Source organism: Callithrix jacchus, chromosome 12, assembly GCF_049354715.1.
Source record: "Callithrix jacchus isolate 240 chromosome 12, calJac240_pri, whole genome shotgun sequence".
Taxonomy (NCBI): Eukaryota; Metazoa; Chordata; class Mammalia; order Primates; family Cebidae; genus Callithrix; species Callithrix jacchus.
Genome location: NC_133513.1, coordinates 36,711,107 through 36,727,092, shown reverse-complemented (window position 1 = coordinate 36,727,092; position 15,986 = coordinate 36,711,107). Strand labels below are relative to the sequence as shown.

Here is a 15,986-nt window from a genome sequence, read left to right as displayed (position 1 = left end):
CCACACCCTCTGCCCAAACCAACCCCAGCTGCAAAAATGACTACAGTTTGAATGTGTCTGCTTCAGAATGCAGGTGCTGCCACCACACCTGGCTAATTTTTGTATTTTTAGTAGAAATGGGGTTTCACCATGTTGGCCAGGATGCTCTTGATCTCTTGACCTCATGATCCACCCACCTCAGCCTCCCAAAGTGCTGGGATTACAGGCTGGAGCCACCACGCCCGGCCTATGGAATCATATTTAAACCTCATGATGATTGTCAGGTGTCTTAGCAGCTCAGGCTGCCTTAACAAAATACCACAGACTGGGTGGCCTCAACAAGGGTGATTTGTTTTCTCATGATTCTGGAGGCTGAAAGTCTAAAATCAAGGTTACAGCAGGGTTGGCTCCTGGTGAGACCCCTCTCCTCGGCTTGTAGACAGCTGTCTATGTGCTATGTATTCACATGCCAGAGAGAGCGAGCAAGCTCTCTGGTGTCTCTTCATATAAGGAAACTAACCCATCATGAGGACCCACCCTCAAGTCTTCACCTAAACTTAATCACTCCCCCACAGGCCCCATCTCCAAATACTTTCACACTGGGGTAAGAACTTCACATAGAAATTGGGGGAACACAATTCCATCCACAGAACAGAGGAAACCATTACCATTCTGACTTTCTGCATGAAGACACCGAGATTATGACAGGCCAAATTGCCCAGGGCCTGTCATGACTTGCCCAGAGTCACCAGCAGATATGGGACAGAATTGGAACTCAAATCCAGGATTTGTTTCTATAGAGAAATGGCCAAGAAACCCTTAGAATCCCAAGACAAAGGAATTATTTTAAAGGAGGCAGAAGCACTGTGGCCTTTTGAGGCTGAGCCTCTGATCCTGACCTTGAAAGATGCGAGAGGTTTTCCAGGCCAAGAGGAAGGAGAAGGAAGAACTGGAGCATCAAGTAAGCAGCTTGAAGGAACCATCACTGGGGAAGCAATGAGGGGTGGGAGGGTGAGCACAGACAGAGAGATGAGGTCAAGGCAGGAAAGGCGGGCAAAGGCCAGGGTCAGAACCTGGGCTGCAACCTTGGGCAGCTGGGAGTCAGCCAAGTATGCTAAGTGGGGCTGGGGTGATTAAATTCACACCCAGTAAAGTTATTGTTCCAGCAGAGGGAGAAGCAGGTGGAGGTGGGAGAGAGGAGAGGCCAGCCAGGAAGATGTAACAATAGCCCCATGGTAATAATGCACCTCTGAGTTCTGGAACAGCCAAAAGAGGAGAATGACAGGTAGGGTCAGTGACAACCCAAGGAGGTAGCAGATCCTCAGGAAACACAGGGCAGGCTCATGGTGGTAAAGTGTGCCAGGTGATGTGGACCTTAGGGGAGAAACGCCCAGAGCAGAGAGTGCTGACTCAGGGGCTAGAGGACAGTGCCATGGACTGTTTGCCCCCCCACCAAGCATCTATATGTTGATGGATTTTTGCAGATGGGATTTGCATGTGATGCAAACACCCATGTGATGGTATTTGCAGATGGGATCTATGGGAAGTAATCAGGTTTAGATGAGATCTTGACAGTGGCACCCCATGATGAGATTAGTGCCCTGAGAGATCCCAGAGAGCTCTCATGCTTTTCCTCCCATGTGAGGCCACAGGAGATGCTGCTGTCTATGAACCTAGAAGCAGGCTCTTAGCAGACACAAAACTGCTGGTGCATTGATCTGAGACTTCCCAGCCCCCAGAACTGTGAGAAATACATCCTGTTGTTTATAAGCCACCCAGGCTATGATATTCTTTTATAGTAGCCTGAACGGACTGAGACACCAGGAGAGCACAGAGTTCACAAAGGGCCTGCTATGGTGTGAATGTTTGTATTGCTCCAGAATTCATCTTTGAAACTTAATTCCCAGTGCAGTAGCATTAAGAGATGTGGCCTTTGGGAGGTAATTAAGTCATGAGGGCTCTACCCTCATTAATGAGATTAGCACTATTAAATAAAATTTGTAGGAGGCCATTGCTTTGAACTAAGCTTCTGTACTGGGCCCAACAGACCAAGTCAATATGAAATCATTCATGCTAAATGAAACTAATTAATTTAGAAATATACTCTTGTGAATGGCTGAGCTTCATCAGTTTCGGGCAGCTGAGCTTCAGTTAATCACAGAAGGCTGGCTGATTCAAATGATGTAAACTGTTGGGCCATAATTAATTAACCAATTAAGCTGCAACCAATTAAGTTGTCTCTGTACCTCACTCACTTCCGTATTCCATCTAGGAATGTTGTCTGATCGTGTTGCTGCCTGGAGTCTTCTGAGCCTGTTTCACTTTTGGGGGCTGCCTAATTTGTGAATCTTTCTTGTTTCATTTTGCTTTGTTTTGTTTTTCATTGCTCAAATAAACTCTGTTAAATTTAATTAGTCTGAGTTTTTTTCTTTTAACACCACTTACCCTAACCAAAGGGCTTGAGATTGAAGAGTGCCTTGCCTTTCCGCCTTCCTCCACATGAAGATGCAGCAACAGGGCACCATTTTGGAAGTAGAGAGTAGCCCTAGGCAGACACCAATGCCAGCAACTTTCTCTTGGACTTCCCAGTCTCCAGAACTATAAAAAATAAATTTTTGTTCTTTATAAATTACCCGAAGACATTTTATTATAGCAGTACAACAAAAGACAAGGTCACACCTCCCAAAAATAAAAAGGGCAATTCTTTGATCGCTTGAATCACATAGCTGTGCTCTAGGCCTGCCCCTGATGGGTCTCCCAAGTCCAAGACCCTTGGTTGGCTGACCTGGCTACGCAGGTTCTTCAAACTACTTCTCTTCAACAGATCACCTGGAGCTCAGAGATAAGGGAGGCACAGAAAGTGCAGCTTCCCAGTGTGAAAGGAGGCTAAGGAGGGAGCCAACTCCTCATCCAGTTGTCAGAGACACCGTTGAGTGTTTGGGGCTGGCTTGTTTTAGGGAGGAGACCAGTAGACAGGTGGTATTTGGATTAAAGGGGCAGGATTAGAGAAGATACTGCAATATCACAGTCTGAGATCAAGCCAGCCAAAACCACAGCATCTCAGTGTGTGGCTGCCACGAACATAAAGCTCCCGGTTCCCAGATGGACAACAGGTGAAACCAGTCTACTCTCTTAAGTAGGCTCAATTCATGTCTGTATAGCACTGTTTTCAAACTTTTTTATTATTAATGTAAAGTGTCTTTATGTAGAAAACTGGAAAATACACAAAGCATGAAGAAATTTCACCAAAAGAGATGTGAGTAATCCTGCCACATAGAGGATGGTATCCAAACATGATGGACTGGACCTCAGAACCTGGGTTTGATGTCCAGCCCCACATTGCCCAGGCATGTGGCCGTTCTGAGTTCTCCTGTGTCCAGGCCCCTCTCTGCAGAGTGGGAAAGTGGTGGGGCCCCAACTCTCAGCCACAGAGTGAGAGGACTCACAGAGATGAAACAGCACACCTTTAAAAACCCTACACTGAGGGGCAGAAATGGAACCCAGGTAGAGGTTTGTCACAAAGCCCTGCACAGAGCAGAGGACATCTGGAAAATCTTCTGCTACCAGTTTAAGGAAGACAATAGAGACTGGGGGCTCTGTGACTGTTTCTGTGAACTATGCAGCTTTACCAAAGCCTCCTCCATCTGTGGCCCCCCAGAGAGGTAGACACCAATCCCCTAGAGTTCCCACAGAATGGGGAAGGGAACAGCGCTGATGCAGCCCCCTCAGTCCAGTGATGTGAGCACTGGATGAGAGTGGTCCTCCAGGGCACGAACCTTCACCTCTGCACATCTGCTCAGATGGAAGCTTCCCAGGGAGCCCAGTGTAGGCCTGGAGGACCCCAGAAAGTCAGGTAGGGCCCAGAACACCTCTTCATCTCAGCCACGCCCCTCAGCCTTGGGAGTTTCTAGGCTGGAGGACTGAAACTTTTGTCCACCTGAGTGAGATGCCGCTCAGCTTCCCTCAGGTCATTTTGAGGAGTCTCATTCATTAAAGATGCTTCATGTCATCATTTAGGGGAAAGAATCAATCTTGTTTCTTAAAGAAGACTCAACAGTGTTCACCTGGTACTTCAGAAAGCCATGGTGCTAGCAGTGCTGTAGCAATGGCCTGGGGCGTCTCTGCTCCAAGGTAATCCAGATCCACTGGAGCTTTTTAAGAAAGCAAGTTCTGGCTCTTTGTGGCTCACAGGGCTTAGTTCCTTAAATTTAAAATTACAGAGTCACCACTGAGTCAGATTAGAATGGAGCCCACGCCATGTAGTGAAGGAAACATTTTCATGCTTTTTCTCCATTATCTACTTATTAAAAACGATCTACTAACCTTGCCGGTGACTTTGTCTTAAAGCACGCCACTCCTGTCAAGGAGAGACATGTGTTCTCCTCATTTTATCCCCTGTTGGCAGCCCTGGTAAGAGAGTCACTGATTATTCCTCACTTAGCCAGGGCCACAGAGGGTTTTCTGAAGTGTCCCATCTGCCTAGCTGGGGTTCTCCTACACTGTGCTTATGAAATGAATTTCTAGAATCTAATTTTAGAATCTTCCATTTACTCCTGCAAGCTTCACCTTGTTGATCTCAGCTCAAATTTACCATTTTTTCACATTTATTTCCACTCATGATTTTGTTTTCTATTTCACATGCGCTTTCATATTAGTTACTGGAGTGTTAGGTAAATATGTCTCGCATGTCATTCAACCCATTGATTAAAATGTTGAAGAAGATAGTTCAATGACAGAGTTCTGTGGCCATCCACTAGAGACCACCCCAGTTTGACAAACAGCCAAGCTTTAACTTTCTTAGATATAACTGTGCTCTAATCAGATAGAGCTAAACTAAAAATCTAGTAGGCCAGGAATAATTTGAAAAAGCCTCAGAAGGCTGGGCCTGCAAGCTCCCACCTCCATCCCAGTGTTTCCATTCCCAGCACTGGAGGCCCTGGGTTCCCATCCCCAGCACTGGAGGCCCTGGGTTCCCATCCTTAAATGTCAGACCCACCATTCTAGGCCAGCCCTCATCCTGCTGATCCAGAGCCAGCTCAGAATCAGCCCAGCCCATGGGCTCAGAGCGCCGGAGCCTTGACCAGTCCCCATCAGACACAGCTCTCTAAAGCAGGCATTTTTGTTGCTTTTAATCTTGTTGCTTTTACCTTCCTATAAAGAGGCACATAATGTCTTGCCAGTTACCCCTGGCCGTCTCTTGGGAAAATCATTTTGTGGCGGGGCGGGGTGGGGGGGGTGGGGGGGGTGGGGGGTGGGGGGTGGGGGGTAGGGGGGGTATGAAGTGTGTGAAGACAGAAGTCCTGAATTCCCCTACTAACCAGGGCTCCTCCCATCCTTCTTTTCATAGCTAATTTCGCTAAGTGTTTAAACAATGTAAATCTGGCAGCCCTCCTTCATTAAAGTTGTGAGATTGAGGGCAGCTGCCTCTGAGCTACCGGCCCCCCAGGCCGGCCTCGGAGCCGAAGCGCCATCAGCTTTCCTGAAATAGCAGGGCTCTGCTTCCTTCCCTGCCTCCCCTGGAATAACCCCAGGGGGAAGGATACTCCATTTCCTACGCCCAGATCGCTTTATTTATGACCATCCAGTGAGTCCATATTTGGAGAAAAAAATATTACCACCATGTGGAATGAAATCATGCAGCTGTAAATAACTGATGTCAGTGTTGAAATTAAAAGGAGCTCAAGATAAGATTGTGTATGTATGGAACAAGGTATAAGCTTCTCAGGCGGGGAGTATGTGAACAGGACTTCATCTCTGACAGGCAGGGTGACCTAGGACAGGACAAGCGGGGCTCCGACAACTTCAGGGACCTTATGGCCGAGGAGCTTTTCAACATCATTCCTGGTCAGATTCTGGCGAAACTGGATGAAAATGGACGAGGAGTTCAGCTCCTTAAAAATACAAAGTCACCGCCAAGTCAGATTAGAATGAAGCCATGTCACATATTGAAGGAAACATTTTCATGCTTTTTCTCCATTATCTACTTATTAAAAACAATCTGGTAACCTTGCAGGTGGCTTTGTCTTTAAGCACGCCACTTCTGCTGGGGAGAGACTAGTGGTCTCATTTTATACCCTGCTGACACCCCGAGTAAGAAAGCCAATGATTTTTCCTCAGAGGTACACATAAATACATTCTAGAGAGGTCATGGAAAAACCTAATTTGCACACAGCAGCATGTTCAGTATTTAATATCCCTTGAGTTAGTCTGTACAGTGAAGAACCACCTTATAAACAGTTAATTACCCTGTGGGCCTGAAATGTTCTTAAAATGAAAACTACCTACCTTGGTTTCAAAGCTTATTATTTCCAGAACAGTTCAGACTTCACAATGAAGATGACTCCTTCTAAAACACGACCCTTCCAGGGCAAGTCATTCTCATTCCGCCATGAAGCACGCATGCCTCAAATTCAAATGGAGAGAGTCAGTGAAACTCACTCACTTTCCGGTGGAAATGGAAATTAATCCAGAGACACTAGAGTTTGGTTCCACCATTGGCTGAGGCTCAACAATTGCCAGCTGGATGATGAACCAATGGTTGGGAGCCAGGAGATGGTGTATTAACGACTGACCAAAGCCTGGCTTCTTTTCTTTTCTCTTGAATGCGTGGCAATGGCCTCCCCTGGGCTGCCTGTCTGTGGCACGGTGCAGGAGCACATGTGCATCGCCGGCTCTTCGCCAATATTTTATGATAACAATAGCCATCATTGTGCAAATTCCCCAACAGCACTGGGTGTTTTACAACACAACCAAAAACTGGGCACTAGTGCAAATTTTAATTGCTGGTTGGAAAATGTGTTGATTTTTATAATCAATTTGTAATCAATATTCTAAGTATATTTGGAAAAGTAGATTCTCCATTTGTACAATACAAATATGTGACATGGTTTGAATCCTCTACTCACTTATTGGCTGTTGTCCAGGTGATTTGTCACAACATAAATTTTGGTGCTTTCATCATTTTCTTTCTTATTGCCAGAACTTTTGCTAATCACATTTGATGCTTTTTTATCACCATAGAAGTGTGCAAAATTGTCATACTTTCATGTGCATTTTTTCTTTTAAAATACTGTTTTAGCCTTGAGTTCCACCTTGTCTCCTGTTCATATTCACACTGCTGTCTCTTTTTGTTTGGATTCATCCACCCTAAATTTAAATCGACTAAATCCCCCAATCAAAAGATACAGCCAAAACCTAACGATATGCTACATCCAGACCCATTTCACAGCCAAAGATACACAAAGACTCAAAACAAAGGGATGGAGAAAGATTTACCAACAAAATGGAGAGCAAAAATAAATAAATAAATAAAAAGCAGGAGTAGCAATTCTCACATCTGATAAAATAGATTTCAAAGCAACAATGATATAGTGGTAAAAGGATCAATACAACAATAAGAGCTAACGATCCTAACACTCAGATACATAAGACCCATAAAGAGATTTTGACTCAACGAGACAGAAAATTAATAAGGACATCCAGGACTTGAACTCAGATCTGGAACAAGTAAACTTAATAAATATTTACAGAGCTCTCCACTTTAAATACACAAAATATACATTCTCCACTTTAAATACACAAAATATTGATCGGCCACTATTAATACCCATTTTTAGAATAAAGCAATATTCCCATTCTCTCTCCCTCTTTTTCTTCCTCTTTCTTCCTCTTCTTCACTCCTTTTTTCTTTCTTTAAAAAAAAAAAACTATTATCCCTGAACAACAGAAAAAAATTATGCTGATATAGTAAATTCTTGTACCTGCACAATCAGCTGGTGGCATAATTAGTCTCATCAAAAAAAAAAGGATTCATCCACTATATCATTGCCCATTGCTTTATTTTTAATGTTTTTGGATTAACTGGGCACACACTAACATAGTATTTAAATTTTACTCTTAACCAAATGTGATTCTGTGATTCAAAATAAGAGTTCATGCTGATTATTTTATTAATATGATTTATATGCTAAGTTTTATTTCTGCTATTTTGTTTTATGGTTCTCTTAATGGGCCTTTTGTATTGAGGTTACTTTTTTAACCTGACTTTTCCCTTGTGATTTAGAAATTATATCTACTATTTTCATTCTATTAGTAACGGCATTTAATAAGTATACATTGGAATCTATTTTCTCTAATCTTCATTATCAAAATAGGCCCAGCAGAGTGGCTCACACCTGCAATCCCAGCACTTTAGGAGGCTGAGGCAGGAGGATCACTTGAGTCCAGGAGTTCAAGGCTACAATAAGCTGTGGTTGCACCACTGCTCTTTAGCTTGGGCAACAGAGCAAGACCCTGCTTCTGAAAAAAAAAAAAAGGCAATATAGCTGTATCTATCTTTGTGTTATATGAGTAACATACTTCACTTTTACTTCTTTCTTCTGACCATTCAATTCCCAATTTTTGTGATATAGTAGGTAATTTGGACTAGATCACTATTACTTAATTAACATTTTTAACCATGTGTCCTCTTTTGGAAGTTGTTTCTGGCATTCTCATTGTGTTCTAATGTCATATTGACAATTACATTAATTTTGTTCTATAGTTTATGTTTGTTTTGGGGAAAGACGTTATTTTTTATTAGTATTTTATATCATGAATTCTCCATTTTTGAATTTGATATTTTGATTCCTTACTCAATTGGCTTAAAAAATGACTCATTAAGATGTTTCTTCTTTGCATTTTTTTGTGGGTGTTGTCTGTCCAGACTGTCAGGTGGGGTCTGAACTTCTGAGCTCATGTACACAAGAGAACACAGCTCTTCTGTGCTGGGATCTCAATGTCCACATGGCAGCTACAGGAGCCAAAATGGGAGAATGCAGCTACAGAAGCCAAAATGGGACAATTTAATTTAAATTTCAGATGAACATGAAATAACTCTTCTGGTATAAGAATGCCCCCAAGATTGCCTGAGCATCATGCATTTTATCTGGAAACCTCGTGTGGGTCAGCATCCTTTTCCTGGTCACAGTTCCACAACTGTTGATCACTGTCTTCATGTTACAAAGAAGCAGGAACCAAGTTTTATTGCCTGAACCTCACTGAATTTGTTTTTTATTCTTAAAATTGAAATACATTATCAGGGTAAGTCTAGGCAATAAAAACCCCTCATTAATTTTGTCTACATTTTCTAAAACAAGTCTGTGTTTAGCTCCGGAAAATTTCCACCAAATAGTTATTTAATGAGAGCTCCACTTCCGATGGTTCTTTTTCTGAAATGCCTAATATTTATAAATTAAATCATCTCAGTCCATGACTTTCCCATATTTTCTCTCATAATCTCTTATCCTCTTTCTCTGACTTCTGTGATGTCAAATTTGACTTCTCTCTTATAAAATCTTTTTACTGAAAGGGCCATTTTGCTCTCCCCTTCCCATTTCCATTTCTGAAATGAACGCTTTTTAAATCTCCTCACAGCCTTCTCGACCCTGTTTGTTTTTTCTTTATGGTTCTCTACTCAAATTTCATAGAAGAAATGTTCATTTGAAGTTTATTGGAAACACAAATCAGAAGTGTTCTCAAAATGTTCCCATCTCTTGCAGAAACTATATTTTATAGGAAAATATTTTCCCTGATTCCTCAGAGTGCTTCCTCCTTTTGAACTGTGTTATCTCCTCATTCTTCCGGTGCTTTTCTTCTCTGTGCTCGTCATTAGAGAGGGAGTGCAATGTTTGTCCAGAATCAGTAGTTGAGATCCCGGTCTGAGTTATTCCGACCCAAGGGAAGGGGCAGGGAAGAAGAGATGGGGCTAGACTTACAGAATTCTCTGTGCTGATTCAGCAGGCCGGGGAGCCGGGGAGCCGGGGAGCCAGCCATTCTGAGAAGGCCTGCATGGAGCATCTCTGCCCTGGGTTCTTTGTCAGTTTGGAAGACATCAGGAGTTTCCCAGAAGTGCCCTTGTTCTCTGCTGGGTACCAGCGACGGTCACTCAGGTTCTTGGCCTGTTCATGGTTCACAGCCCATGACAAGTGGCAGATGGGGTTAGTGCCTCCCTGGCTTTGTGAAAGGCAGAATTTCTACCTACAAATCCTACAGCCTCCCTCTTCCCCTCCCGGCCTATTTCCCCGCCGTCGTGCATGCCAAGAAAAGCTGCGCGCATTGGAGAGAGTCGTCTAGACCTTCCTGTGTCCTTCCCAACTACAGCTTTCCTCCTTTACGTGTAAGGAACTAAGCTAAGGGAACTCTGACATTTCTATCATGCAGCTGTCACCCTGCCCTTCCCTCAGCCGATTCACATTTCCCGGGTCATAGAGTAACAGAACATGTCAGCGTGGAGATTTGCTTATGATAATTTCTCAGATTTCACAGTATGAATATTTTGCTAAATTTTCTCATTTGAAAAGAGTCCCTTTCTCCTTTTTCTGGAAGAAATGATATGCAAAAAGCTGTGTAAGCCCCATTTTCATTTGGAAGCTATTCCAAGGAATATATTGTCCATTTAACAATGGGTCCCATTGTCAAATTTATTCTCAATACCAAGGCCAGCCATAGATTATAAAAACTTGCAGGCTGGTCAGCGTTCTGTGGGCTTCTGGTGAGATGTTTTCATGATAACATTTTGTGTAGGAAGCAATCGTGGCTTCTTTCTATGATAGGCAAGGTGCCAGGAAATGCTAGATCAAGTGGCAATCGAGTCCCTAAAGAAAGTCGTTTCTGATTTATGCTGATAGTTCCAACAATTCTGCCGAACTTTTTACACATTGAAATGACTACTGTGTTATGTTTTCCATTAGTGCAGAGAACAGCTGGCCTGCCAGAGACCCAGCGTGGCAGCTGGAATGCAGAAATCCTCATACCGTTAACCCCAAAGCCTGAGAAAAAGATTTCTTATTCCCAAAATGTAAGTGCTTGTTTTCCCCCAGCACGTCTAACACCTTGAGTCTGTGGTGGCGTTTAGAAAGTGGAAGCAGCCTGAACTGGGCTGGAGGCAGGGGCAGGAACAGAGGAGCCAAATTCCCTGGTGCAGTGGAAACCGAGCACTTGCAGGAACTCCCCAAGGGCTGGGGTGGTCTGCATTGCTTTTTAATTCATGGTTTCAAGAGATTTCTCTAGAGCAGTCTTAGCTTCCTGCTGCTAGAGCTGCCCGAAACTCTACTGTGTGTGTGTGTGTGTGTGTGTGTGTGTGTGTGCACGCGCGCGCACATGTATGTTTTCTTCTGTGTTCATATATTTTGCTCCTGGAGCTTTAAGAAGAGCCTAGATTAGTATTGTCCAATAGAGTGTGATGCAATGCACAAGTGTAGTTTCAAATGTTCTAGGAGCTGCACTAAAAAAAAAGAGCAAAAAAAAAAACAGTAAAATCATTTAATATAATTTATTTAACCTAATACATCCAAAATATTATCAGTTCAACATGTAACCTACACACAACTTATTCATGGGATCGGTTGTTTTCTTCTCCTCAGGCCAGGCCGTTGAGCTCGTGTGTGTCTGCCATGCGTTTCACACTCACAGCCCACCTCCTGTGGATTGGACACACGCCTGAGTCTCAGTAGCTCATGTGCTAGCAGCTGGGACCTGGCAGGCTGGGCAGGAAGAAGAACAACCTCCCCCTTTCTAACTCACTCAGTTCTGCTCTGGTGTATTTCCCTCATCCTGAAGCTCACCCTCTCGAAGGCACCCCTCTACTAGCTCCTTGAATGGTGTGTGAACCATCACTCTTAGGCCTGTGCTACCAACCCACCTCACTCTTGGTTCGGCAGAAATTTGTGATTAAAATCTCAGGACCTGGAAAATACATGTGTGGGAGCTCCCAGACATATGAGAATCACATTGGACTCCCAGGAGAAGGCCCTATCTTTTCCTTGGTCTTCCCTGACCCTTCCAGTCTTTGTCTCACCACTGTTTCTCCACACACTCTCCTGTTTTCCTCTCTGCTCTGCCTTTCCAGATTGAACAGGATGGTGGTGTGGATACTGGTGGCATTTCCCGGTCCTCTCCTGGGGAAACAGTTTGCAGAGGGGAGTCAGGGAAGGGGAAGGGGAAGGGCCACACTCACTGCACTGTGGGTCCTGAGGCTGAGTCTGAAGCTGGACCACCGCCTCTGCATGGAACAACTAAACCAGGCTGGGGGTGCTCCCATAACAGTTCCCAGATGCCCACGGCCCAGGCAGGCAGCACACCTGAGTAGAGCTGTCTAGGTATCAGATGGGACTGGTGGGCCTGGAAAACACAGGCCCCACCCAGGACATTTAAATTCACCTTTTAATCCAGTGCAAGCCATGCAAAATGGGTCAGAGCCCAAGAGTCATCAGCTTGTGGTTCCCAAGAGAGGGACATGTCCTGGGGACTCTGGTCACAGCTGGTAGGTATCTGAGGGACAGCGGCCTCACCTCCCGCCCCACCCATTTAGGCATCTGCTGTCTATAAACTGCTGGATGTCAGGAACGTGGTTCATCATCTTCACCTTCATTCACATCAACAACCACATCGCTGACCTTGCAACCAACCTCCCAGCCTTAGCGACCCTTGGTCCTTGCCTCTGATGGCCGTAAATTCCATCCAGAATCAGACCCCCAAGTGGAGTGAAATCCAGCATGTAACTTGGAGAGTGGCAGGTTGTCTTCTCTGAACCAGTGTCAGGTGCTGCTTTCTCCACAGCACTAGGCTGTAGGCATTCGGCAGCCCCAGAATCTGCAGGCTTAGCCCTGCCATCTGGCGAGCAGTCCCTGCTGCTGCTCGTGGGGATCCTGCAGTCCAAGGCGAGCCTGATGCCCTCACAGTCTCTGCACTGTCAGAGTCCGCTGAGCTTGGCCAGGTGTCCCTAGTCAGAATGTAACATGTCCATCTCTGTGTTTTGATTTGCATCCAGCCCACACTCAGGGCCTGGACCCCTACCTGGAGGTCCAGGTGGAAGGACTGATGTCTTGCGCAGTCCTGCCCAGATCCCTTCTGAGGAGGTGAGACTGACCTACATATCAGCAAAGTGCTAAACAGATCAGGTGGAACAAGAATGACATTGCCTCCTAGTCCACCTGCACATACTGGAAACTGCTACCATTGCCCAGATGACCGGAATAGATTTCCCCTTGGAAAGTGACCCTGGCCTGGATCCTGCTGCTTCTGCCACACCTTTTTCCGGCTTCCTCTTCCTCCTGGCCTGCTCCAGAAGTCCCAACGCCATGTCCTGCCAAGTCACACAAGTAATGGCCATGCCAGCTTCTTAAGCCACCCATTTTGTTTCACATCTTTTCCTTCTTGGGAGGCTAAAGTGAAAAGTGTAAGTGCCTTCGAGTCTGAGGAATTCCATCTTGAATTTTGGCTCCAAGATTTAATAACTCTGTAATTCTTGGGCAAATTGCTTACCATCTTTGAACCTCAGTGTTTTTTCATCATTAACATGTAATCAGTCCTACTCGGTAAGGTTATCGAGATGATCAAAACAGATCAGAAAGGAAGAAACTTAGCACATAGCAGACATGGCTACCTGCTGGCTACTGTTCTGAGTGGACCTGCACTTGGCCCACGTTGTAACCACCAGCCTCTTGGCTTTTCCTTGTTCTCAATCGCCATTAGGAGCCTTTGACCCCCTTTGATCTGGTTCACAGCCTAAATCCTACGAGTTGCTATTTTCCAATGGGCTTGTGTAGACAATCCGGCAACAGTCCTGCCCATCCCCTGCTGCCTTGTCACAGCCTCTGCCTGTGGCTGGGACTTATCTGAATCTTTTGCACATCCCTCACTACCTCCTGCCAAGAAGCCACATTCAATGTTCTGGACATCTGGATTGCGGGGGCATGAGGATCAATCATCAGGAGGGCCAGATGGCGATGAGGGAAAAATCCAGTTTCTGAGGGTCTCCAACATGACATAAGCCACTGTAGGAAGCAAAAGATGGTTTCTCCAAACACAAGCTGCAGTAAGAGCTCACTGTAAGGGCAGATGCAGTAAGAGCTCACTGTCAGGATGGTCTTTCCAGCAGCGGTGCATCTTAATGGGCCCATCGTTTATTGAAACCCTATCTGAGCTGTCTGCTCTGGCAGCTTTTGGATATTGTTTCCTTATTCAAGAGCTGAGACCTTTTAGGTAATAGATGAACATCTCAAAATAACTGACACTCAACTAGCTCTTACAACCAACCCCTGTATGACAGTTGCGATGCACAAAAGTTTATTTCTCACACAATATTTGATTTGGGCCAGGCAGCTTCCTTCACCTTGCTCTATGTGACCAAGGTCCATGACCTCCCAGGTCCAAGCAGTAGAGACAAAGGAAACTCACCGGCTCCCACCTGCTCAGTGTGGGGGTTACCCTTCTCACAGACACCCACAGGCCACTGGATGGAACATCTGACCTGACTGCAAGGGAGGTTGGGAGATGCGGGGGCACAGGGAATGTGGATGAGCTGAGAGCTCTGCTCTGGTGTTCACGTGTGAGAGGGTGTGGGTGTTTACAGGCTGCGGGTGCATGTGTTGTGTGTGCTGCGCTTTTCACACTCCTAAAGTGTCGTGGCTGCTCCTCTACCATTTCTCTGTTCCTTTGAAGTCCTTGTGATGGTCCAACCCCCCCACGTCTTGCACAAAGCAGGTGCTCTATAATGTGGTTTGAGTCAACTCACTCAGCCTCCAATGAAAGTTTCTCATAAGAAGAAAAATAGAAATACGTGTCATTTATCAACTCTCCTCAGTTTTAGGCTCAATGCAAATAAGCACATTGTGTGTATTAGTTCATTTCTTTCTTACAGGTGCTCTTTGAAATAGGTACTAATTTTTTATTCTCATTTCACAGGTGAAGATATAGGTTTAGAAAGGGGTTATAACTTTCCATGGTCAAAGGCAAATAAACAGGGCCTTGGGCATCTCAGCCAGCCCATCTGCTCAGAGCCCTCTGCCTTAAAGCCACATCACTCTCTGAGATGAAACACCAGCCAGACAGGATGAAGACAGGCGCAAGCTCCAGGTTTACAAGTGACAGGGTTCCTGTGGATTTCTAGTTCAGTTGAAAACCCATGAAATTTAGAAGAATATGGGGATAGTTTACAGACATGTGAAATTCTGCTTTTATTGTGTACGTTTTACTTACAACGCAATACACAATGTTTCCATTGAGACATCGGCAAACATCCTTAGCCCTGTTTGCCATTGTACCACGGAGCTTTTTCATGCAAATTAACATTGCAGTAAGATACAGAGAAAACTGTTTCTTCTTAAGATATTACAATGTGATTAGGTTTATTTAAATAAACTCCATTTTATACCAGCTTTAGAAATGTCAGTAATTTTAAAAGGCAGTAATAGGCCATCAGATTTGCTCCTTGTATTTCTCCTTGTTATTTTCATTTTATCATTATTCTCTCCAAAAGTCTGCACATTAATTTTGGGGAAAATACGTAGATATACCACACTAGAGTTGCAGACACATAAATACCCATGAGGACTTACCTGTTTTATTCAGGCCAGGCCTAATGTTAGCTGCACAAAACCAGAGGCTCAGCCCTGGAAAGAAGAATGTTTCCACTCTTGCTCCCAGTCCTCCCTCACTCTTCGGGTTCTGGAATGTCCCTGTGTGCTTTCCTAATCTCACATCATCCTAGTATTGTGCTTCGACATTTTTTTCTAATTTCTAAGTTTTCTTTTTAATAAATAACTCTTGTCCTGGGACTGCTGAATTTTTATCCAGGACCGAGAAAAAATAAAAATCCACACACTGACAATAAAAATAGCTTTGAGATTGCATCCCATAAGTCACGCTTGTTCGGTGTTCAGGGATACTGCTGTATTTCTCGTGATTTCCTTCAATCACCCCCAAGAGAAAGGCTTGGATTTCCAGCATACTTTTGCTCCAGAAAGCCAGGCGCACAGGCAAGCAGCTTGGCCCCCTGACTGCCCTCAACTCTGGTGCAGCCCTGCAACACAGCAGGGGAGGCCAGACAGAACTCACTCCTGAAGCCAAACCCCCCAAAGTTTGCTCCTGGTGCCTCTTCCTGTCATTGTCATTAACATATTGTGATGCTCCAGTTATCTTCCCCAGAAATCCATGCACTTGGTCATCTGCGTCCAAGTCAAATTGCT

At 44.7% G+C, this 15,986-nt stretch overlaps 1 long non-coding RNA gene across 1 annotated transcript; it reads left to right on the top strand.

Annotated features, from left to right (window-relative positions):
* The first annotated feature begins 1,239 nt into the window (after positions 1 to 1,239).
* On the top strand, positions 1,240 to 15,172 carry LOC144578817 (uncharacterized). Its single transcript, XR_013525251.1, has 3 exons — positions 1,240 to 1,314; positions 12,329 to 13,118; positions 14,704 to 15,172. It is a non-coding gene; the product is annotated as an uncharacterized LOC144578817 (long non-coding RNA).
* The last annotated feature ends 814 nt before the right edge of the window (positions 15,173 to 15,986 follow it).